General features: G+C 38.8%; 1 protein-coding gene across 1 annotated transcript in view; it reads left to right on the forward strand.

Moving 5' to 3' along the window:
* The first annotated feature begins 275 nt into the window (after positions 1–275).
* LOC120046433 (cadherin-23-like) overlaps positions 276–22,300 on the forward strand; it is a 569,127-nt gene continuing 547,102 nt past the window's right edge. The window contains exon 1 of the mRNA XM_038991662.1: positions 276–599. The gene's annotated coding sequence lies outside the window, so the exon portion shown is untranslated. The remainder of the gene's footprint in view (positions 600–22,300) is intronic.

Genomic DNA, 22,300 nt, shown 5'->3' on the forward strand with positions numbered 1-22,300 from the left:
AATCATGGCCAAATTCCCCATTGATTTTGTTAGTCACTGTCACTCAGATATCATTAACATGGCATAAGTCTTAGCAAAAAGTGTAGAATTGCTGAAAATTTGCTTTGAAATTGCAAAAAATGGTCTCAGAAAATTTGCTTTAAAATTGCAAAAAATGGTCTCCACCCCATGGCAAAATGGGTAGAACTGCAGGAATTTAGCAATCAAACTGCAAAAAAGCCTCTAACCCAAACGACCATTGCCGGCACTGCATCCAGTTGTTCTATTATGCTACAGCAAGGACAAGCGAAACCGGGAGTTGGAACGTTTCCGTATCATAGACATTAAAACCAGGGTCGGATTTAGCTGTAGCCTATGCTGAGGTGAAGTTGAAGTGAACAGCCAAAGTCAGGAGCTGACATTTTCGACTGGAGATGGAAAAAGTGTTGTCGTGAGCGGGAGAGAAGAAGAGAAGAGAATTGAAGAGAGAGAAAGGGAGAGAAAAAAGAAACGAACCTAAATAACTAACCTACCTATAGCCTTTACTTAGTGACGCATCACAGCAGGACATTTGACCGAATCTAAAATCATTCAACCCACGACGGACACGGACGAGGCAGGTAAGATTAGATGATTAATATGATTTTCTACATTTGGTGGTGCAAAAGCAATAGAGAAATGAGCACATTGCATGGACGAAGTGAGCCTTTTATGTTTTTGTGTCTGCTATGTCACTTAACCGATTGATGGAGGGTATAGTTTTTAGGCTACTAGGCTGTTTATAGCTGGATTTGCTCCGGCTACTATCTAGCAAACATGTAGTGTTCAATATTAAGCAGGGTCTTATTTATAAGTGCACATACAGCCAATGCCAAATAAGACGAACACTTCAGTCGATATAGCCTACTATATGTTTCGCACAGACGGGAATTAGTTAAAAAACTTATCACAAACGTAGCCTATTTGAAAAAAGAGGGCGTCTGGGAAAAGGTATATATGCACATCGTGATTCCAGAAAAATGGAATATGTTTGTCGTTATGTATTGCAATTATTTTAGGCTATATCACATTCTGAACTGTAGCCAACGCAAGCAAGACTATTACACATTTACGGGCAATGACAGTAACTAAATATAAGCAAATACTGTCTTGTGCATGCAGCTTCGGGGGTATCAGGTGCGTGGACTTGTCTCAGGTAGCTCCGAAGACTTAAAAGGTGCACCTGCTGGTAAGCGCCGTATCGCGCTCGCGCCGTTATTTATTTATGTGTTGCCTGAACCCACTGCTGTGCCATTGTCGCGCGAGGTTAAGCTTCGACTCTGTAATTTGCCCCTGTCCTTGGTTCAGCTCCACTAATGCGGCACATTGTCGGATGAGCTTACTACACGGTTGCCGAGGGCCATGTGGTGCTGGTGCTATCTAGTCATATGATTATGGTAATAGTTTGTAAACTCCGGATAACCTCAATCACTCCCTGTAATTTGCAGGGTAGAAAATAAAAACAAGACTGTTTCTTTCTTTCAGTTTTTAAACCACTATCCAACTTTAGCCATCCAAGAGGGATTTCATGCAACATGCTGAGCATGTAAAGTGCCTATAGGGCAGGGGTACCTTTTCTCGCATGAGAGCTACTTTTAAAAAACGAAACATGTCGTGAGCTACTAATTATTTTCTAGCTTTCAAATAGGCACATTCTTCTCTTCTCTCCTCTGAAACTCATCCCCAGGTCCTTAGTGTACAAGAGAAAGTAGTGCACAATATTTTCTGTCAATATACTGTACCTGGTAAAATAATGGTTAATAATCAACTCTAAGGGGGCCCCTAAAAAATCTGTGATTTTTACACCCCAAATTATGTTTTATATTTTCCCAAATTAAGTTCTCAGTTTTATTTTTCCAAGTTTTAGAAGAAAAAAAATGTCACTCTCAAAATTACAACTGTTCATAGAGCAATAACGCAATTGGTTTTTCTGAGTCGATGTCAATGGTTAAATCACATCAGAAGACCATTTCTTTTAGGCCTGGAAGAAAATGAACATTTCTTTTTTAGTTTAATTCCCCTTTTAATAGTGCATCTGGCCCTTTAATTGTACATCTAGCTAGTAAGGAATGTGCTGTCTAATCTGCTTGTCAAGTGATGGTTCTGTACTGGTGCTGCTCATTTCATGGCAAAGTTAGCAAATTACATACACTACCTGTAAAAAGTTTTAGAACACCTACTCATTCAAGGGTTTTTCTTTATTTGTACTATTTTCTACATTGTAGAATATTAGTGAAGACATAAACTATGAAATAACACATATTGAATCATGTAGTAACCAAAAAAGTGTCAAGCAAATCAAAATATATTTTATATTTGAGATTCTTCAAAGTAGCCACCCTTTGCCTTGATGAGAGCTTTGCACACTCTTGGCATTCTCTCAACCAGCTTCACCTGGAATGCTTTTCCAGCAGTCTTTAAGGAGGTCCCACATATGCTGAGCACTTGTTGGCTGCTTTTCCTTCACTTTGCGGTCCGACTCATCCCAAACCATCTTAATTTGGTTGAGGTTGGGGGATTGTGGAGGCCAGGTCATCTTATGAAGCACTCCATCACTCTCCTTCTTGGTAAAATAGCCCTTATACAGCCTGGAGGTGTGTTGGGTCATTGCCCTGTTGAAAAACAAATGATAGTCCCACTAAGCCCAATCCAGATGGGATGGCGTATTGCTGCAGAATACTGTGGTAGCCATGCTGGTTAAGTGTTGCTTGAATTCAAAATAAATCACAGACATTGTCACCATCAAAGCACCGCCACACCATAACACCTCCTCCTCCATGCTTTACGGTGGGAAATACACATGCAAAGATCATCCGTTTACCCACACTGCGTCTCACAAAAAATCTCAAATTTGAACTCGAGACCCAAAGACAAATTTCCACCGGTCTAATGTCCATTGCTCGTGTTTCTTGGCCCAAACAAGTCTCTTCTTATTATTGGTGTCCTTTAGTAGTGGTTTCTTTGCAGGAATTTGACCACAAAGCCCTGATTCACAGTCTCCTCTGAACAGTTGATGTTGAGATGTGTCTGTTACTTCAACTCTGTGAAGCATGTATTTGGGCTGCAATATCTGAGGCTGGTAACTCCAATGAACTTATCCTCTGCAGCAGAGGGAACTCTGGGTCTTCCATTCCTGTGGCGGTCTTCATGAGAGCCAGTTTTATCATAGCGCTTGATGGTTTTTGGACTGCACTTGAAGAAAGTTTCAAAGTTCTTGAAATGAATTGACTGACCTTCATGTCTTATTTGAGCTGTTCTTGCCATAATATGGACTTGGTCTTTTACCAAATAGGGATATCTTCTGTATACCTCCCCTACCTTGTCACAACACAACTGATGGGCTCAAACGCATTTAGAAGGAAAGAAATTCCACAAATTAACTTTGAACCTTTCTAGCCCCGGGGTTCCGCTAGCGGAACACCCACAACATTCCACTGAAAAGGCAGCGCGTGAAATTCAAAAATATTTTTTTAGAAATATTTAACTTTCACACATTAACAAGTCCAAAATGAAAGATAAACATCTTGTTAATCTACCCATGGTGTCCGATTTCAAAAATAATTTACAGTGAAAGCACAACATATGATTATGTTAGGTCAGAGCCAAGTCAAAAACACACACAGCCATCTTTTCAGCCGCCAATAGGAGTTAGAAAAAGCAGCAATATAGTTAAAATGAATCACTAACCTTCGATTATCTTCATCAGATGACAGTCATAGGACATCATGTTATACATGTATTGTGTGTTTTGTTCGATAATGTGCATATATATATTAAAACAAATCTCAGTTTACATTGGCGCGTTACGTGCAGTAATGTTTTGATTCCAAAACATTCGGTGATTTTGCAGAAATAATAATAAACATTGATAAAAGATGCAGGTGTTATTCACAAAATTAAAGATAAACTTATCCTCTATGCAACCGCTGTGTCAGATTTCAAAATAAACTTTACGGAAAAATAATTATCTGAGAACGGCGCTCAGAGCACAATCCAGCCAAAGAAATAGTCGCCATTTTGGCGTCAACAGAAGCTACAGAAACACTATAAATATGCACTTACCTTCGAATAACTTCATCAGAAGGCACTCCCAGGATTCCCAGTTCGACAGAAATGACTGAAAAGTTCCATAAAGCCCATCATTTAGCCACTTGTTGTTAGCATGTTCAGCCCACGAATCCATTTTCATGACGCACGAACAATCCATCCAGACAAAAACTCAAAAAGTTCCGTTACAGGTCGTAGAAACAGGTCAAATGATGTTTGCAATCCATATTTAGTATGTGTTTTACATTAATCATCAATAAGGATCCAACCGGAGAATTTCATTGTCTGAAGAAAGAGCATTGGAACGAGATCTCTCTCTCTTGCTCGCGCGCAAAACGAGACTGAGATTTCTGACTACCACTCACTAAAATAGCTTCAATGAGCCCCTCCTTTATAGTAGAATCATAAGACTAAAATCTAAAGACGGTGACATCTAGTGGAAGCCCTAGGAAGTGTTTGCTTTTCCATAACTAGAATGGGTATCATTTGGCACTGTTTTGAAAATCGAGTTCTCACTTCCTGTGTGGAAGTCTTCTCAGGTTTTTGTCTGCCAAATTAGTTCTGTTCTACTTACAGACATAATTCAAACAGTTTTAGAAACTTCAGAGTGTTTTCTATACAATAGTAATAATAATATGCATGTATTACCTTCTGGGGCAGAGTAGGAGGAAATTCCGTTTGGGTACGCAATTCGTTCAAAGTGGAAACACCGCCCCCTGTTCTTAACAGGTTTTAACAAGGCACACCTGTTAACTTCTTTGGGATAGGGGGCGATATTTTGGCGTCCGGATGAAACGTGCCCAAAGTAAACTCCCTGCTACTCAGGCCCAGAAGCTAGGATATGCATATAATTGGTAGATGCGGATAGATACTCTAAATTTCTAAAACTGTTAAAATAATGTCTGTGAGTATAACGGAACTGAAATGGCAGGCAAACCCCGAGGACAAACCATCCTACCACTGATTTCAATGGCTGGGCACTTTTATAATAGGGCGAAATCGTGCCCGATTGCAGTTCCTAGTGCTTCCACTAGATGTCAACAGTATTTAGAAAGAGTTTCAGGCTGGTTTTTGGAAAAATGAGCCTGAAATGGTAGTTTTTCTAGGTGGCTCCCATTTTGGCTGTAGTGTTTCCAAGCACGCGAATGAGAGCGCATTCTTTGGTATTTTTCTCCGGTAAAGACAATAACGATTCTCCGTCTTAAATTTTATCGTTTATTTGCGTATTAGGGTAATTAAGGTTTGATTATAAACGTTGATTAAACTTGTTTGGATAAGTTTATTGGTAATGTTTGGGATTCATTTTGTATGCATTTTGAAGGAGGGAAAACGAGTGGATTATTGACTGAAGCGCGCCAGCTGAACTGAGTTTTTATGGATACAAAGAAGGAGTTTATCGAACAAAAGGACCATTTGTAATGTAACTGGGACCTTTTGGAGTGCCAACAGAAGAAGATCTTCAAAGATAAGGCATATATTATATCGCTAATTTCTGACTTTCGTGTCGCAACTCCCTGGTTGAAAATGATTTGTTATGCATTTGTGTGCTGGGCGCTGTCCACAGATAATCACATGGTTTGCTTTCGCCGTAAAGCCTTTTTGAAATATGACACGGCGGCTGATTTAACAATAAGTTAAGCTTTATTTTGATGTATTGTACTTGTGATTTCATGAAAGTTTAATATTTATAGTAATTTAATTTGAATTTGGCGCTCTGCAATTTCACCGGATGTTGGCCAGGTGGGACGGTAGCGTCCCACTGATCCGCAAGAAGTTAATTGAAATGCATTCCAGGTGACTACCTCATAAAGCTGGTTGAGAAAATGCCAAGAGTGTACAAAGCTGTCATCAAGGCAAAGGGTGGCTATTTGAAGAATCTCAAATATAAAATATATTTTAATTTGTTTAACACTTTTGGTTACTACATGATTCCATATGTTTTATTTCATAGTTTTGATGTCTTCACTATTATTTTACAATGTGTAAAATAAAGAAAAACCTTTGAATGAGTAGGTTTGAATGTTCTAAAACTTTGGACCAGTGGTGTACTTACTCGTGATATACTTTGCAGTTAACATTTAATTGAGAAGGTTTTTGGGAAAGTATTTCTGTCAACCCACGAGGGTTATCACGTCAACTGGCTACACACGGAGTGATAGACAGACAGGGTCAATATTGCTGGAATTCATTGGCAGATCTTGTGTTAGGTTTGGCTTTTTAATGTTGCGTTGATCATATAGCAGCTGGGAGCTTGCGGTGTCGGATACTTGTGAGATTTGTTTATGACAATTTGTGATGGAACACATGAAAAATCTATTTCGGAATTGTTTGGAGAGCTACTCATAGGTGGGGTGCGTGCTACTGGTAGCTCGCAATCGACCTGTGCGAGACCACTGCTCAATGGTGGAAAAAGTACCCAATTTTCCTACTTGAGTAAAAGTAAAGATACCTTAAAAGAAATTGACTGAAGTAAAAGTAAGTCACCTAGTAAAATACTACTTGAGTAAAAGTCTAAAAGAAAAGTATTTGGTTTTAAATATACTTAAGTATCAAAAGTATAAATATAAATCATTTACATTTCCTTATGTTATGAAAACCAGACGACACGATTTTCTTGTTTAAAAAAAAAAATACCGATAGCCCGGGGCACAGTTCAACACTCAGACATAATTTACAAACAAAGCATTTGTGTTTAGTGAGTCTGCCAGATCAGAGGCAGTAGGGATGACCAGGGATAAGTGAGGTAATTAGACAATTTTCCTGTCCTGCTAAGCATTCAAAATGTAACAAGTACTTTTGGGTGTCAGGGAAAATGTAAGGAGTAAAAAGTACATTATTTCTTTAGGAATGTAGTGGAGTAAAAGTAAAAGTTTCCTAAAATATAAATAGTAAGGTAAAGTACAGATACCCCCAAAAACTACTTAAGTAAAAAAATCGAATCAAATTTTATTTCTCACGTGTTTTGCTGCAGAATGCTGTGGTAGCCATGCTGGTTAAGTGTGCCTTGAGTTCTAAATAAATCCCCGACAGTGTCCCCAGCAAGTTACCCCCATACCATCACACCTCCTCCTCCTCCATGCTTCACGGTGGGAACCACACATGTGGATGTCATCCGTTCACCTACTCTGCGTCTCACAATGACATGGCGGTTGGAACCAAAAATCTTACATTTGGACTCATCAGACCAAAGGACAGATTTCCACCGGTCTAATGTCCATTGCTTGTGTTTCTTGGCCGAAGTAAGTCTGTGTCTGTTACTTGAACTCTGTGAAGCATTTATTTGGGGTGCAATCTGAGGTGCTGGTAACTCTAATACATTTATCCTATGCAGCAGAGGTAACTCTGGGTCTTCCTTTCCTGTGGCAGTTCTCGTGACAGCCAGTTTCATCATAGCGCTTGATGGTTTTTGCGACTGCACTTGAAGAAACTTTCAAAGTTCTTGAAATATTCCGTATTAACTGACCTTCATGTCTTAAAGTAATGATGGACTGTCATTTCTCTTTTCTTATTTAAGCTGTTCTTGCCATAATATGGACTTGGATAACAAGATGGCACCGACAGAGAGGGATGCCTCTCTTCTAGTAGGAAACTTTAGGAAACTTTGCAGTATTTCATATTTAAAAAAAAAAAATCTTAAGTGTTATTACATACAGCCGGGAAGAACTATTAGATCTTTTTTTTACCTTTTTATTTAACTAGGCAAGTCAGTTAAGAATGACAGATTTTTACTTTGTCAGCTCAGGGATTCTATCTTGCAACCTTTCTGTCTCTAGTCCAACACTCTAACCACTAGGCTACCTGCCGCCCCACTATGACCTGGAATATGACTTTCCCGAAGCAGATCCTTTGTCTGAACTACCCAGGGCATTTGAACTGATTCTAGAGGCTCACCCAAAACAACGCTGCCAGAGAAGTGGTAGACGGAGCGGTCTTCTGGTCAGACTTCAGAGGCGCACACACCACCCACCGCTTCCAAGTATATTACTTGCTTATGTCCAGTCTCTAGATAACAAGGTGGACGAAATTAGGGCAAGGGTTGCTTTCCAGAGAGACATCAGGGATTGTAACATACAGTGGTTGCTCAGCTAAACGTTTTGCAATTATGCTGCGGGATTTAGAGGTAATTGGTGGTTTAGTACGGTACCGTGTGTAACTACTTCATCAGCACTGATTATGCTTTTGGATCCCAAGGTGCTACTGTGTCTCCAAAAATACACTTATTTTTTTGTTACTACTAGTCAGTATTACTTACTAAAACTGTTGTTACAATAAGGTTTTTATTCTAAAAGAAACTTAGACAACAATTAGGGTGTGGAAATGTTAGGATTATTTTGCTCTTACTGTAGTACTGTAGCCTAGTACTCCCGACCAGTCATGTTGTACAGGGCTTGAGTGGCGCAGCAGTCTAAGACACTGCATTGTTGCTACAGATGCTGGTTCAATACCCGTCCCGGACATGACTGGGAGAACAATGAATTGATGGTAGGCTTTTGATTTCTTTCCCTCTAAAATCATAAATAAATGATTCTAAATAACAAACTTTATTTACAAATTAGTAACAATTTCTCACTCTGTTATTTAAAAAAGAAATCATCTCCAAAATATCGTTATTTTTAAAACAAAGCTATTATTATTGATTAATTTAGAATTATATAAAAGCCCCTTAGATATTTTCACAGATATATTATTAACCCTGTTTTTCACAAGCGTAGCAGGCTGTGAATTCTGCAAACAATGTTTAACCTGTCTAGCCCCAGCGTTCCGCTAGCGGAACTCCTCCCACATTCCACTGAAAAGGCAGAGCGCGAAATTCAAATTTTTTTTTTTAGAAATATTTAACTTTCACACATTAACAAGTCCAATACAGCAAATGAAAGATACACATCTTGTGAATCCAGTCAACATGTCCGATTTTTTAAATGTTTTACAGCGAAAACAGCACGTATATTTATGTTAGCTCACCACCAAATACAAAGAAGGACAGACATTTTTCACAGCACAGGTAGCATGCACAAAGCCAACCTAACTAACCAAGAACCAACCAAACTAACCAAGAAACAACTTCATCAGATGAGTCTTATAACATGTTACACAATAAATCTATGTTTTGTTCGAAAAATGTGCATATTTGAGGTATAAATCAGTTTTACATTGCAGCTACCATCACAGCTACCGTCAAAAATAGCACCGAAGCAGCCAGAGTAATTATAGAGACCAACGTGGAATACCTAAATACTCATCATAAAACATTTCTGAAAAATGCATCGTGTACAGAAATGAAAGACAAGCATCTTGTGAATCCAGCCAATATTTCCGATTTATTAAGTGTTTTACAGCGAAAACACAATATAGCATTATATTAGCTTACTACAATAGCCTACACACAACCACATTCATTCATCAAGGCACGTTAGCGATAGCAATAGGCACGTTAGCGTTAGCGAATAAACCAGCAAAAGATATCAATTTTCACTAACCTTCATAAACCTTCCTCAGATGACAGTCCTATAACATCAGGTTATACATACACTTATGTTTTGTTCGAAAATGTGCATATTTAGAGCTGAAATCAGTGGTTATCCATTATGCTAATGTAGCTTCTTTTTCCCAGAATGTGCGGATATTTCTATTAGACTCTCACCTATTCTGACCAAATAGCTATTCATAAACATTACAAAAAAATACATGTTGTATAGGAAATGATAGATCCATTAGTTCTTAATGCAATCGCAGTGTTAGAATTCTAAAAATATCTTCATTACGACATAAGGCTTATGTTATAGCAAGAGAGTGGCCAAAACCGGGGCGCAAAACTACTAGTATACAGTTCGACAGATATATGAAATAGCATCATAAAATGTTTCTTACTTTTGCTGATCTTCCATCAGAATGTTGGACAAGGGGTCCTTTGTCCAGAACAGTCGTTGTTTGGATTTAGAACATCGTTTTTCCTTCTTCAATTAGCCAGCACACTGGCCAAGTGGCTCGAAGCTCTCCTTTCTGAACAAAGGCACACAACGCAACACGCCTAACGTCCCGAATAAATTTCAAAAATCTAATAAAACTATATTGAAAAAACATACTTTACGATAATATGGTCACATGTATCAAATAAAATCAAAGCCGGAGATAGTAATCGGCTATAACGACAGCTATTCCGATGGCAAATCCAGAACCAACTTCGCGCCTTCCTGAAAACATAAAATGGGGGACACGTCATTCCAAGAGGACGTATTCCATCTCAGACCAAGATAATCACTCCATTTCTTCTCTCACTGCATCTTGACATCCTGGGGAAGGTGTATGACGTGCATGTATACTCATACGTGTCATGCCCATTTATAGGCAGGCCCTTGAACAGAGCATAATTTTCAGACGTTCCACTTCCTGGTCAGAAAGTGTGCTGCCAAATGAGTTCTGTTTTACTCACAGACAAAATTCAAACGGTTTTAGAAACTAGAGAGTGTTTTCTATCCAATAGTAATAATAATATGCATATTGTACGAGCAAGAATAGAGTACGAGGCCGTTTAAATTGGGCACGTTTTTTCCCCAAAGTGTAAATAGCGCCCTCTATCCTCATCAGGTTATAGCAGGACCATATATATTGGTCATGGCTCCCAAGTGCCTTACAGTTCTCCTGCTTTATCCACTGAGATAGAGGTAGGCGCACGAAGTTCAAGTCACGAGGGCAGGAGGCACGGGACGGGCCGCAGAGCAGCGCACAGAATACGGACGTAGCCCATGGGGAAGGGAGGAGCAGGAAGGGGGACGGAGGGTGGACCCCCACCCTGCCCCAATGGGTAGCACAGAGCAACACTTTAAGCAGCATTGCATTAATAATGGTGCTGACTAGGGAAACGTTCCCACTGTCTGCACGTTCAAACTAAAACAGTGTAACTAATAATGGCGCGAAAAATGCCCCTTAGATATCTAGATATGAATGATATGAGGGCAGACATTATTAAATATTGGAACATTAGACCTCTCACTAAAGTCGTCAGTCAGAAGTTATACTTAAATCCGAACTGGATTTAACGAAAAAATGAACATGAAAAAGCGCACGTGTAAATCCCAAACTCTAAAAGTAATTAGAAAGGTAGATACAAATTATTTGTGACATTGTGGTTACAATAAAGAATGTAAACAGGATGTAAACATTTTTATTTACTGTAGTGATGGACAGCTGGAGGCATTTTGAAAACAGGTTTTCAAACACTACAGTGTACTGTAGTACTGTCCATGACTAATGCAACCCAAAAAAGCATTAAAGACGAGAGTTAATGAGTACTTAAGGTCACCGAGAAAGTCTGGACATGGCCTGCTCTCCCTTATGTAAGGAATTAGGCACTTTACCATGTTTACTACAGTATGTACAGTAGGCTATGTTTACTTGTCAGACTGCACAGTAGCCTAATAACCAAATGCAGGCGGCTTCTATCTTCAAAATGCTTTAAATGCTTTATTATCCAAATGTTTAAAGTGCGTGTGGGCGACCTCATGCAACCGCAAAATGTCAGATAGTTATTGTAACAAAGAAGACGGTTCTTCAGCCCATGCACTTTTGCTGTACTGTTTTCTGCACCAATCTTCAATAATATTTTCTGAACTACCTCAAAAGTGTACCTCAAACATTTTGGGTAATCCATGTTCAGACAAAGAAGTCCAATCAAAGTGGCAAAAGCATTTGGGACATTGTGAAGCTCATGCATGATCACCTGCTCTTCTATCACAAGGGCAATGTCCACATTGTCAGCTGGCATTGGTTCATCTGCTGCAGCTCCATCCACAACAACAAGGATACCGATTTTAACTCCATGGGTGACTTCCTCAGAATCAATTGTCTTCTGAAAAACAGAACAAAAATAGGCAAAGATTAGAGGCATTGCCCTACAAAACATCCTTCAATACAATTTTTCTGTCAAACTGTCTGCAAATGTACTGTTGCATATTGATGCAGGCAAGTGGGGAGGCAGGTAGCCTAGTGCTCAAGAGCGTTGCGCCAATAAACAAGCATGGTCCTTAAGCACATCAATCAACCATGATTGCTCCCAGGTCTAGATAGAATGTGTTCTTCTTTGAGGTAAAACATGATCTGATCTTTTCCTATTTGCAAAAAACTATTGATTGTCCGGTATAGCGCCGCAAAGGCCCATGGTCATCCAACACTGAAAATGAGGGGGAAAACCATGTAAAGCCTCATCTATCATTCAGTGCTGTCAGTTCTTTTTACAACATTCATTATATTAAAGGTGCACTGTGTAGAATTCCGCCTCTACTACTTTCTTATTAAATGACCAGCTTACAAAAGCTGTAAAAACTATATTTCTAGATATTTAAAAAATATAAAAAGTTATTTAGATAGGACAATGATTCCCTATAATAAGCAATTCATTTGTCACCCAAAATCACAGCCTAAAATGCAAAGTTCATATTGAAGACGGACTGACGAACAATGGTGATGCAAAACTGATTGCAATTCCTGTTCAAATGGCCTATCAAGATCGCTTTTTATATTTTTTAAATAACAAGAAATATCGTTTTTACAGCTTTTGTATAGAATTTAGAATTCCTCACAGTGCCACTTTAATTATGTTAATTGTCTAATAATATGTAATTTTCACTTTACTAAGGGCACTGCAGTATTGTGTGCTGCCATACACCAGGGATGTGTGATACGTTCACATATGCTAAAACTTGAGCATACTTACAGTTGAAGTCTGAAGTTTACATACAGTTTAGCCAAATACATTTAAACTCAGTTTTTCACAATTCCTGACATTTAATCCTAGTAAAATTCCCTGTCTTAGGTCAGTTAGGATCACAACTTTATTTTAAGAATGTGAAATGTCAGAATAATAGTAGAGTGATTTTTTTTTCAGCTTTTCTTTCATCACATTCCCAGTGGGTCATACGTTTACATACACTCAATTTGTATTTGGTAGTATTGCCTTTAAATTGTTTAACTTGGGTCAAATGTTTCAGGTAGCCTTCCACAAGCTTCCCACAATAAGTTGGGTGAATTTTGGCCCATTCCTCCTGACAGTGCTGGTGTAACTGAGTCAGGTTTGTAGGCCTCCATGCTCGCACGCGCTTTTTCAGTTCTGCCCACAAATGTTCTATAGGATTGAGGCCAGCGCTTTGTGATGGCCACTCCAATACCTTGACATTGTTGTCCTTAAGCCATTTTGCCACAACTTTGGAAGTATGCTTGGGGTCATTGTCCATTTGCGACCAAGCTTTAACTTCCTGACTGATGTCTTGAGATGTTTCTTCAATATATCCACATAATTTCCCTTCCTCGTGATGCCATCTATTTTGTGAAGTGCACCAGTCCCTCCTGCAGCAAAGCAGCCCCACAACACGATGCTGCCACCCCCGTGCTTCACGGTTGGGATGGTGTTCTTCGGCTTGCAAGCTTCCCCCTTTTTCCTCCAAACATAACGATGGTCATTATGGCCAAACAGTTCTATTTTTGTTTCATCAGTCCAGAGGACATTTCTCCAAAAAGTACGATCTTTGTACCCATGTGCAGTTGCAAACTGTGGTCTGGCTTTTTTATGGTGGTTTTGGAGCAGAGGCTTCTTCCTTGCTGAGCTGCCTTTCAGGTTATGTCGATATAGAACTCGTTTTACTGAGGATATAAATACTTTTGTACTTGTTTCCGCCAGCATCTTCACAAGATCCTTTGCTGTTGTTCTGTGATAGATTTGCACTTTTCGCACCAATGTACGTTCACCTCTAGGAGACAGAACGTGTCTCCTTCCTGAGCAGTACGACGGCTGCGTGGTCCCATGGTGTTTATACTTGTGTAATAATCTGCAATCTGTCTGTAAAAAATTGTTGGAAAAATTAATTGTGCCATGCACACAGTAGACTTGCCTAACCGACTTGCCAAAACTTTCGTTTGTTAACCTCTCTTGGGCACGTGAGACGGTAGCGTCCCACCTCTTTAACAGCCAGTGAAACTGCTGGGTGCCAAATTCAAATACAGAAATACTCATTATAAAAATTCTGAAAACAAAACATATTTTACATAGGTTTAAAGATTAACTACTTGTGAATCCAACCACGGTGTCAGATTTAAAAAATGCTTTACGGCGAAAGCATACCTTACGATTATTTGAGAACATAGCCCACTAGACATATCATTAAACAGTAGCCAGCCAGGTAGAACAGTTACACAAAGAGAGGAGTCACAAAAAATTTAGAAATAGAGATAAAATTAAAATAATAAATTAAAATGATAAAATCCCTTACCTTTGATGATCTTCATATGGTTGCACTCAGCAGACATTAATTTACTCAATAAATGTTCCTTTTGTTCGATGAAGTCTCTTTATACCCAAAAACCTCAGTTTTGTTTGCGCGTTTTCTTCAGTAATCCACAAGCTCAAATGCAGTCAAAACAGAAAGACAAAAAAATCTAAATTGTATCCGTAAAGTTCATAGAAACATGTCAAACGATGTTTATATTCAAACCTCAGGTTGTTTTTAGCCTCAATAATCGATAATATTTCAACCGGACAATAACGTAGTCAATTTAAAAGGTAAACAAGAAACACACTCTCTCGGCCTGGCGCAGGAAAAAGCTCTGTGACACTTTAGGATCCACTCATTCAGACTGCTCTTACTTCTTCATTTTTCAGAATACAAGCCTGAAACAATTTCTGAAGACTGTTGACATCTAGTGGAAGGCATAGAAACTGCAATTTGAGTCCTAACTCAATGGATACTGTAATGGCATTGAATAGAAAACTACAAAACAAAAACAAAAACGACTTCCTGAATGGATTTTTCTGAGGTTTTCGCCTGCCAAATCAGTTCTGTTATACTCACAGGCACTATTTTAACAGTTTTGGAAACTTTAGAGTGTTTTCTATTCAAATCTATGGATATCTATGCATATCAAATCTATGCATATCATATATTCTGGGCCCGATATGCAGGCAGTTTAATATGGGCATGCATTTCATCCAAAATTCCGAATGCTGCCCCATACCCTAGAGAAGTTAACAAGACATCTGTGGAGTTTTAATGACTCCAACCTAAGTGTATGTAAACTTCCGACTTCAACTGTACATTTCACAACCGTCGACAACAGCTATCAATAGTTGTTTACATGGTAGTTAGGTATTATCGCCCAAACCTGGTATTGTGTATAATGTATGGTCCTGATTTTTGCTCTGCAGTCCAAGATAAAGATGTAGTTTCTTCTGGACAAAAAACATGCTAAATCACTATTCTCAACTGAATTTCTAGCAAGGGAGAAAGGTTGAGTAAAAGTAAAACTTTGCTAAAAGTGATGTCCTTATATACTGTAGTTGGTTCACATTTGATTTGGCCTGTATGTTATAATCACTTCAGATGGCGACAGACATTCAACTTGACTCCATTGAACGTTACAGTTCACCATGATTCATAGGAAATTTCACTCCTGGGAGAAAGCATAAGCTTATGTTGTAGGGTTGTATACCTTACGTCTTCAAAACGTTGGTAGGGTCTTCTCGCAGGAAGTATGGCAAGCCCCGGAGCACAGCCTCTCTCTTACTTTGATTGGATCTCTAACAACAAAAGCACAATTGACTGTTTAACGACATTGTTAACCTCTCTGGGATATTTGGGACGGTAGCGTCCCACCTCGCCAACAGCCAGTGAAATTGCAGGGTGCCAAATTCAAAACAACAGAAATCCCATAATTAAAATTCCTCAAACATACAAGCATTTTACACCATTTTAAAGATAAACTTGTTGTAAATCCAGCCACGGTGTCAGATTTCAAAAAGGCTTTACGACGAAAGCACACCAAACGATTATGTTAGGTCAGCACCTAGTCACAGATAAACACAGCCATTTTTCCAGCCAAAGAGAGGAGTCACAAAAAGCAGAAATAGAGATAAAATGAATCACTAACCTTTGATGATCTTCATCAGATGACACTCATAGGACTTAATGTTACACAATACATGCATGTTTTGCTCGATAAAGTTCATATTTATATCTAAAAATCTCAGTTTACATTGGCGCGTTATGTTCAGTAATTCCAAAACATCCGGTGATTTTGCAGAGAGCCACATCAATTTACAGAAATACTCATAATAAACATTGCTAAAAGATACAATTGTTATGCATAAAATTATAGATAAACTTCTCCTTAATGCAACCGCTGTGTCAGATTTTTTTTAAACACACCATGCAATAATCTGAGTACGGCGCTCAGACACAAAAACAAGCCATGGCCAGATACCCGCCATGTTGTGGAGAAAACAGAAGTCAGAAATAGCATTATAAATATTCACTTACCTTTGATGATCTTCATCAGAATGCACTCCCAGGAATCCCAGTTCAACAATAAATGTTTGTTTTGTTCTATAAAGTCCATAATTTATGTCCAAATACCTCCTTTTTGTTCGCGCGTTTAGTACACAAATCCAAACTCAGGAGGCGCGGGCAAGTCCAGGCGAAAAGTCATATTACAGTTCGTAGAAACATTTCAAACGAAGTATAGAATCAATCTTTAGGATGTTTTTATCATAAATCTTCAATAATGTTTCAACCTGAGAATTCCTTTGTCTGTAGAAATGCAATGGAACGCAGCTAACTCTCACGGGAGCGCGCGAGACTGAGCATGTGGCACTCTGGCAGACCTCTGACTCATTCAGCTCCCATTCCCCCCTCCTTCACAGTAGAAGCATCAAACAAGGTTCTAAAGACTGTTGACATCTAGTGGAAGCCTTAGGAAGTGCAATATGACCCCATAGACACTGTATATTCGATAGGCAACGACTTGAAAAACTACAAACCTCAGATTTCCCACTTCCTGGTTGGATTTCTTCTCAGGTTTTTGCCTGCCATATGAGTTCTGTTATACTCACAGGCATCATTCAAACAGTTTTAGAAACTTCAGAGTGTTTTCTATTCAAATCTACTAATTATATGCATATTCTAGCTTTTAGGACTGAGTAGCAAGCAGTTTACTCTGGGCACCTTTTTATACAAGGTACTCAATACTGCGCCCCAGTCCCAAAGAAGTTAATGTGTTTGTCAATGTTAAGGTCTCATCCTCAATATTTGTTTATTTAAAAAAGTTGCAATTATCAATACACCAAAACGTAGGTAATAACTGTACAGAAGACTTTAATGTCAATATAATCGAACCTACGTCTTTTTCAAGACTGTCCATAATGTAACGGCAGTCTATTTCGTCCTCCTCATCGGACGAGGAGAGGCGAGAAGGATCGGAGGACCAATGTACAGCGTGGTAAGTTTCCATGATTTAATAACATGAAAACAATATACAATTACAAAATAACAAAACAAATTAACCACCACAGTCCCGTGTGGCACAAACACTGACACAGAAAACAACCACCCACAAATCCCCAACACAAAACAAGCCACCTATATATGATTCTCAATCAGGGACAACGATTGACAGCTGCCTCTGATTGAGAACCATATTAGGCCGAACACAGAAACAGACAAACTAGACACACAACATAGAATGCCCACCCAGCTCACGTCCTGACCAACACTAAAACAAGCAAAACACCTAAGAACTATGGTCAGGACGTGACACATAAGGTGTTTTAGCTCCATCCCTCCACCACTCTTGGCACGGTAGAATTCAAGGACCTTGGAAAAATGACTGTCCAGGCCTTCATAAAATGTGTTCTTGAGGTCCACAGAAACCAGTCTCATGAACTCCAGAGCAACCTGTTTGAAGCGCATAACATACCAGGGAAGGAATTTTAAGGACAAGGCCACTATGCCTTAAGGGTGTGCCTAATCTGCGAAGTGCACCAGAACAATCATCCAGGGCACTAAGGCCATCAAACAAAATTACATTGCTACAAAGCAAAAAAAAACACTTGTTAAAAAACCCTATAAGCATTTAATGTAGGAAAGTGATTAAAATCATCCGCTGCCACTTTCAGACCAAAGGGTTACCATGATAATGGAGCTACAGTACATATACTGATTTGGGGGAAATATATCTTGATTTTGCAGCTTAAACTGAAACTAACACTGAAAAACTCGGAAGCATGTGATTAAAATATACATAGCTAGGAATCAAGAAAACCAGTTTGGATCATTTAAAATGTATATATGATAGCCTGTGACTGCCACTGCGCTCATTGTTAAATAAAGTTAAGGGATTCAGAGTCAAGCTATGAAACTAAATGACAGAAATACTTTCAAAACAACAATGATTTATAGCCATAAATGACTTCAGAAAATGTGAGTGAAACGCTTACACTGTATAGAGCCCTGCATTTGTGTGACCTATAAACAGTCAGAGTTATGAGTTTTACACCCAGCGTAAGAGCACTACAGATAAAAGGAATACATTTTTGGAAAGCGTATTACATTAATAACTGTAGTTTCTTGTGTCCTCTAATCACTTTCATCTCAAGATGCACAACGGTCTGAAGGGAGACAAACTCTTGAGGTATGAGAAACTGTGTATATTATTAATTTCAATAATCACAGAAAATCTTATTGCACCCAATGCAGATTTTAAATAAGCACTTGTCTGTCTGTGAACAGAGCTGTCCATCTAGAATTGATGTCAATCACAAGGGGCTAATCTTCCACAATCTCCTTTCTTCTTAACGAGAAAGTAGTCATCATTGCTGCATCAAGTTACCCAGTCAGGACCTCTTTTCTGAATCTCTTCTTGCATATAATTTATGTCTCCTAGGGAAGTTATGGTTTTATCCTCTGGCATCTCCTTGGTTTCTTTTCAGCATTCACAGTTAATGCTGAAAAAAACCTGCAACACGGAGCTTCTAGAAGTTTCCCATTTGAAACTGTATGCTAATTTTCCATCCGTACCATCCTGATGCTGACTCTGGCTCCTTAAGACATGGATGCTTCTCTGTTAGAGCCATGGCAATGCTTTCAAATTCTTTGTTTGATGGGTAAGCCTTGTAGATTGCATCTGCAATTTTGTCCAGAATGTCAGTCTTTACATCCTTGGATATTTTCAGTAGAGTACCGTCATTCTCAAAATCTTAATTTCCTCGTCTAAGCCTTAGCTCAACATCATGTGAAAAAGTAGGTATGATGAAGGTTTTGGGCCAATGGAGTGAGCGTTTGCTTGAGGTGGGTTCTGGTGAAGAACCCAAGCTGGCAGTGTCCAGGGTTAAGTCTGACAGGTTAGAGTCAGAAAAAGAACTTGGAAGCAGCTTGGAAAATCACTTAGTGTTGCCTTCTCTGGAGGAAGTTCAGAAGGACTGGTGAGATTACACAACTCATTTCCAAATTCCGGGTCTTCAAACTGAAGGGTGAAATCCCCTTGGAGTTGAATCTTGCTTTTAAGCTCTGAATGCAGGTTTTCAATGGTTTCAGGCAGTGGGTCAAGACAGATTCTATGGATGTCACCGTCTGACAGTATGACAGCATTGGGTCGATTGGCAAGGCTGTGAGAAACAAAATAACAATTAGACACTACAATATGTTTAAGTTGGTTAGCGCTGGGTCTCAAAAAGGTTCCCTACATGACTCAAAGTACTGTTACCAGTTCACACCCCACCTTGAAGAGCTGAGTTGAACAAAATAAAATGAAGTCAAACATACCTTAATTAAGTAGGAAGGCCTTTGGCAATACTGTCATTCTTCCTCCTTTGGTATATGGGGACAAAGGATAGTAATCATTCAGCTCGCTCATTTCTACAACGTTTAGCTCCATGGAGGTTTTTTTTGTGAGCTCGTAACATCTCAGGCGTTCCATGTACCATGCTGAAAAGGGTTCAATGATAAAGGAGGCTTCATTGTTTACCAGTAACACTTTTTGAAGTTTTCCCAAATCAGGCAACCCACTGGTGTGTCCTACAGACAAGAACATTCCTTCAGAACACTTGGTAGCATTAATGGTTGTTGTTGTGGCAATAGACACAGTAGTAACATTGGGATACTTATTTTCTATGGCCAGTTTCATGGAATACTCAAGGCTCTCAGTAGAAACAACTGCATTATGTTCAACTTCTAAATCTGGCTTCAAAAAAGACTCAGCATGTCAAGGTAGTAAGCTGATGTTGTGATGCTAAAGTAAGTAATATATTTTAAAAGTTGTTGGCATCACACACAGCTTTCTAAAAAAACAAACTGGGCTTTGGCTCAAAACGTATGGTCCAAAAATCTCTCAATGGGCCAAAGCTGTGAATAAATTGAGGATAATGCTCAAGAAAATGGTGTTTGGGGTGAAGTTTGTGGTCTGGGAATTCCTTTTTCAACACGTTCTTTCAACATGTACATATGGTCAGATATTTTTGACACTGAGGTAGCACAAGGTTTCAGTAGTAAAGTGGGTTGAAGCCAGAATATCAACAATATACTTCAAGTCCAATAATATTTCCCAGGTTTTGTAATTTTCAGGAATCTTGTTCACTCACCTCGACATCATCATCACTTTCAAAATGTAAGGACCTATCCGAATTCGTATCACAAACCAACATATACTGAACAAAAATATAAACGTGAGCGGAAATAAAAGATCCTGGAACTTTTTCATACACACAAAAGGCGTATTTTTCTAAAATGTTGTTCACAAATGCCAGAGATGTTTTGAGGTTGCAATTGGCATGTTGACTGCAGGAATGTCTACCAGAGCTGGTCCCAGAGACTTGAATGTTAATTTCTCTATCATAAGCCGCCTCAACGTCATTTTAGAGAATTTGGCAACAGACCCCATAATCACAGACCACATGTAACCATGCCAGCTCAGGACCACCACATCCAGCTTCTTCAACTGTGGGATCGTCTGCAATAAAATGCTAATTAATTACTTAAAAATCATACAATGTGATTTTCTGGATTTTTGTTTTAGATTCCGTCTCTCACAGTTGAAGTGTACCTATGATAAAAATGACAGACCTCTACATGCTTTGTAAGTAGGAAAACCTGCAAAATCGGCAGTGTATCAAATACTTGTTCTCCCCACTGTATATATCATACACACACACACATTTTTGTAATAATGACAATTGCAACAATACTGAATGAACAATGAACACTTATTTTAACTTAATATAATACATAAATACACACACGCACACAGCTCTGAAGTGACAATGATACTGAAGAGTCTGCTTAGGAGACAAATACTCTCAACTGTTTGAATAAAAATAGAGTTTAAGTTACCTGTGATGAATGTTGATAACAAAAACTTTAATTTCTATATGCAGGAAATCCTATTTTAATAATGGGCATGGTAAGAATTGACAACCAAAGTGCGAGTCATAATTCCCATGACACCTAGCAAAATCTGAAAAGCAGTTCCTTCATTTTTTCCATAGGATATTTTTAGATCACTTAAAATAAGGTCTGTGTTTCGTGTAGGCTTACATCACCGTGCCAATTTTATAACTGTGTAGATATCCATAGGACAAGGTAACTCTGATCAATATTGGCTAAATATAAGCGAAGATAAAAAAAATTGTAGAGTGGATTTATGAAAATATGTTGACAAACGTTACCTTATCCTAGTGAGATTTACACGGGTATCAAAACGTCGAGGCGGTTTAAGCCTGCACGAAACACAGACCTTATTTGAAGTAGATCAAGACATTCTCTATGGAAGACATGAACGGTAAAATAACGAAGGAACCCCTTTCAAATTCAGCCGCAAGTTATTACAGGAATTATAACGCGTCGACTATTACTCTCTAAACCATATACCTTTGACTAATCCGGAAACTATCACCTCGAAAACAAAACGTTTATTCCGTTCCATATTTTATCTAACGGGTGGCATCCATGAGTCTAAATATTCCTGTTACATTGCACAACCTTCAATGTTGTCATAATTACGTAAAGTTCTGGCAAATCTGGCAAAGAGCCAGGCGGCCCAAACTGTTGCATATACCCTGACTCTGCGTGCAATGAACGCAAGAGAAATGACACAATTTTACCTGGTTAATATTGCCTGCTAACCTGGATTTCTTTTAGCTAAATATGCAGGTTTAAAAATATATACTGTGTATTGATTTAAAGAAAGGCATTGATGTTTATGGTTAAGTACACATTGGAGCAATGACAGTCATTGATTGATTGTTTTTTATAAGATAAGTTTAATGCTAGCTAGCAACTTACCTTAGCTTACTGCATTCGCTAACAGGCAGGCTCCTCGTGGAGTGCAATGTAATCAATGCAAGATTGGATCCCGAGCTGACAAGGTTAAAAATCTGTCGTTCTGCCTCGTTTTTCCTAGGCCGTCATTGAAAATAAGAATG

Source organism: Salvelinus namaycush, chromosome 4 (genome assembly GCF_016432855.1).
Source record: "Salvelinus namaycush isolate Seneca chromosome 4, SaNama_1.0, whole genome shotgun sequence".
NCBI classification, from domain to species: Eukaryota; Metazoa; Chordata; class Actinopteri; order Salmoniformes; family Salmonidae; genus Salvelinus; species Salvelinus namaycush.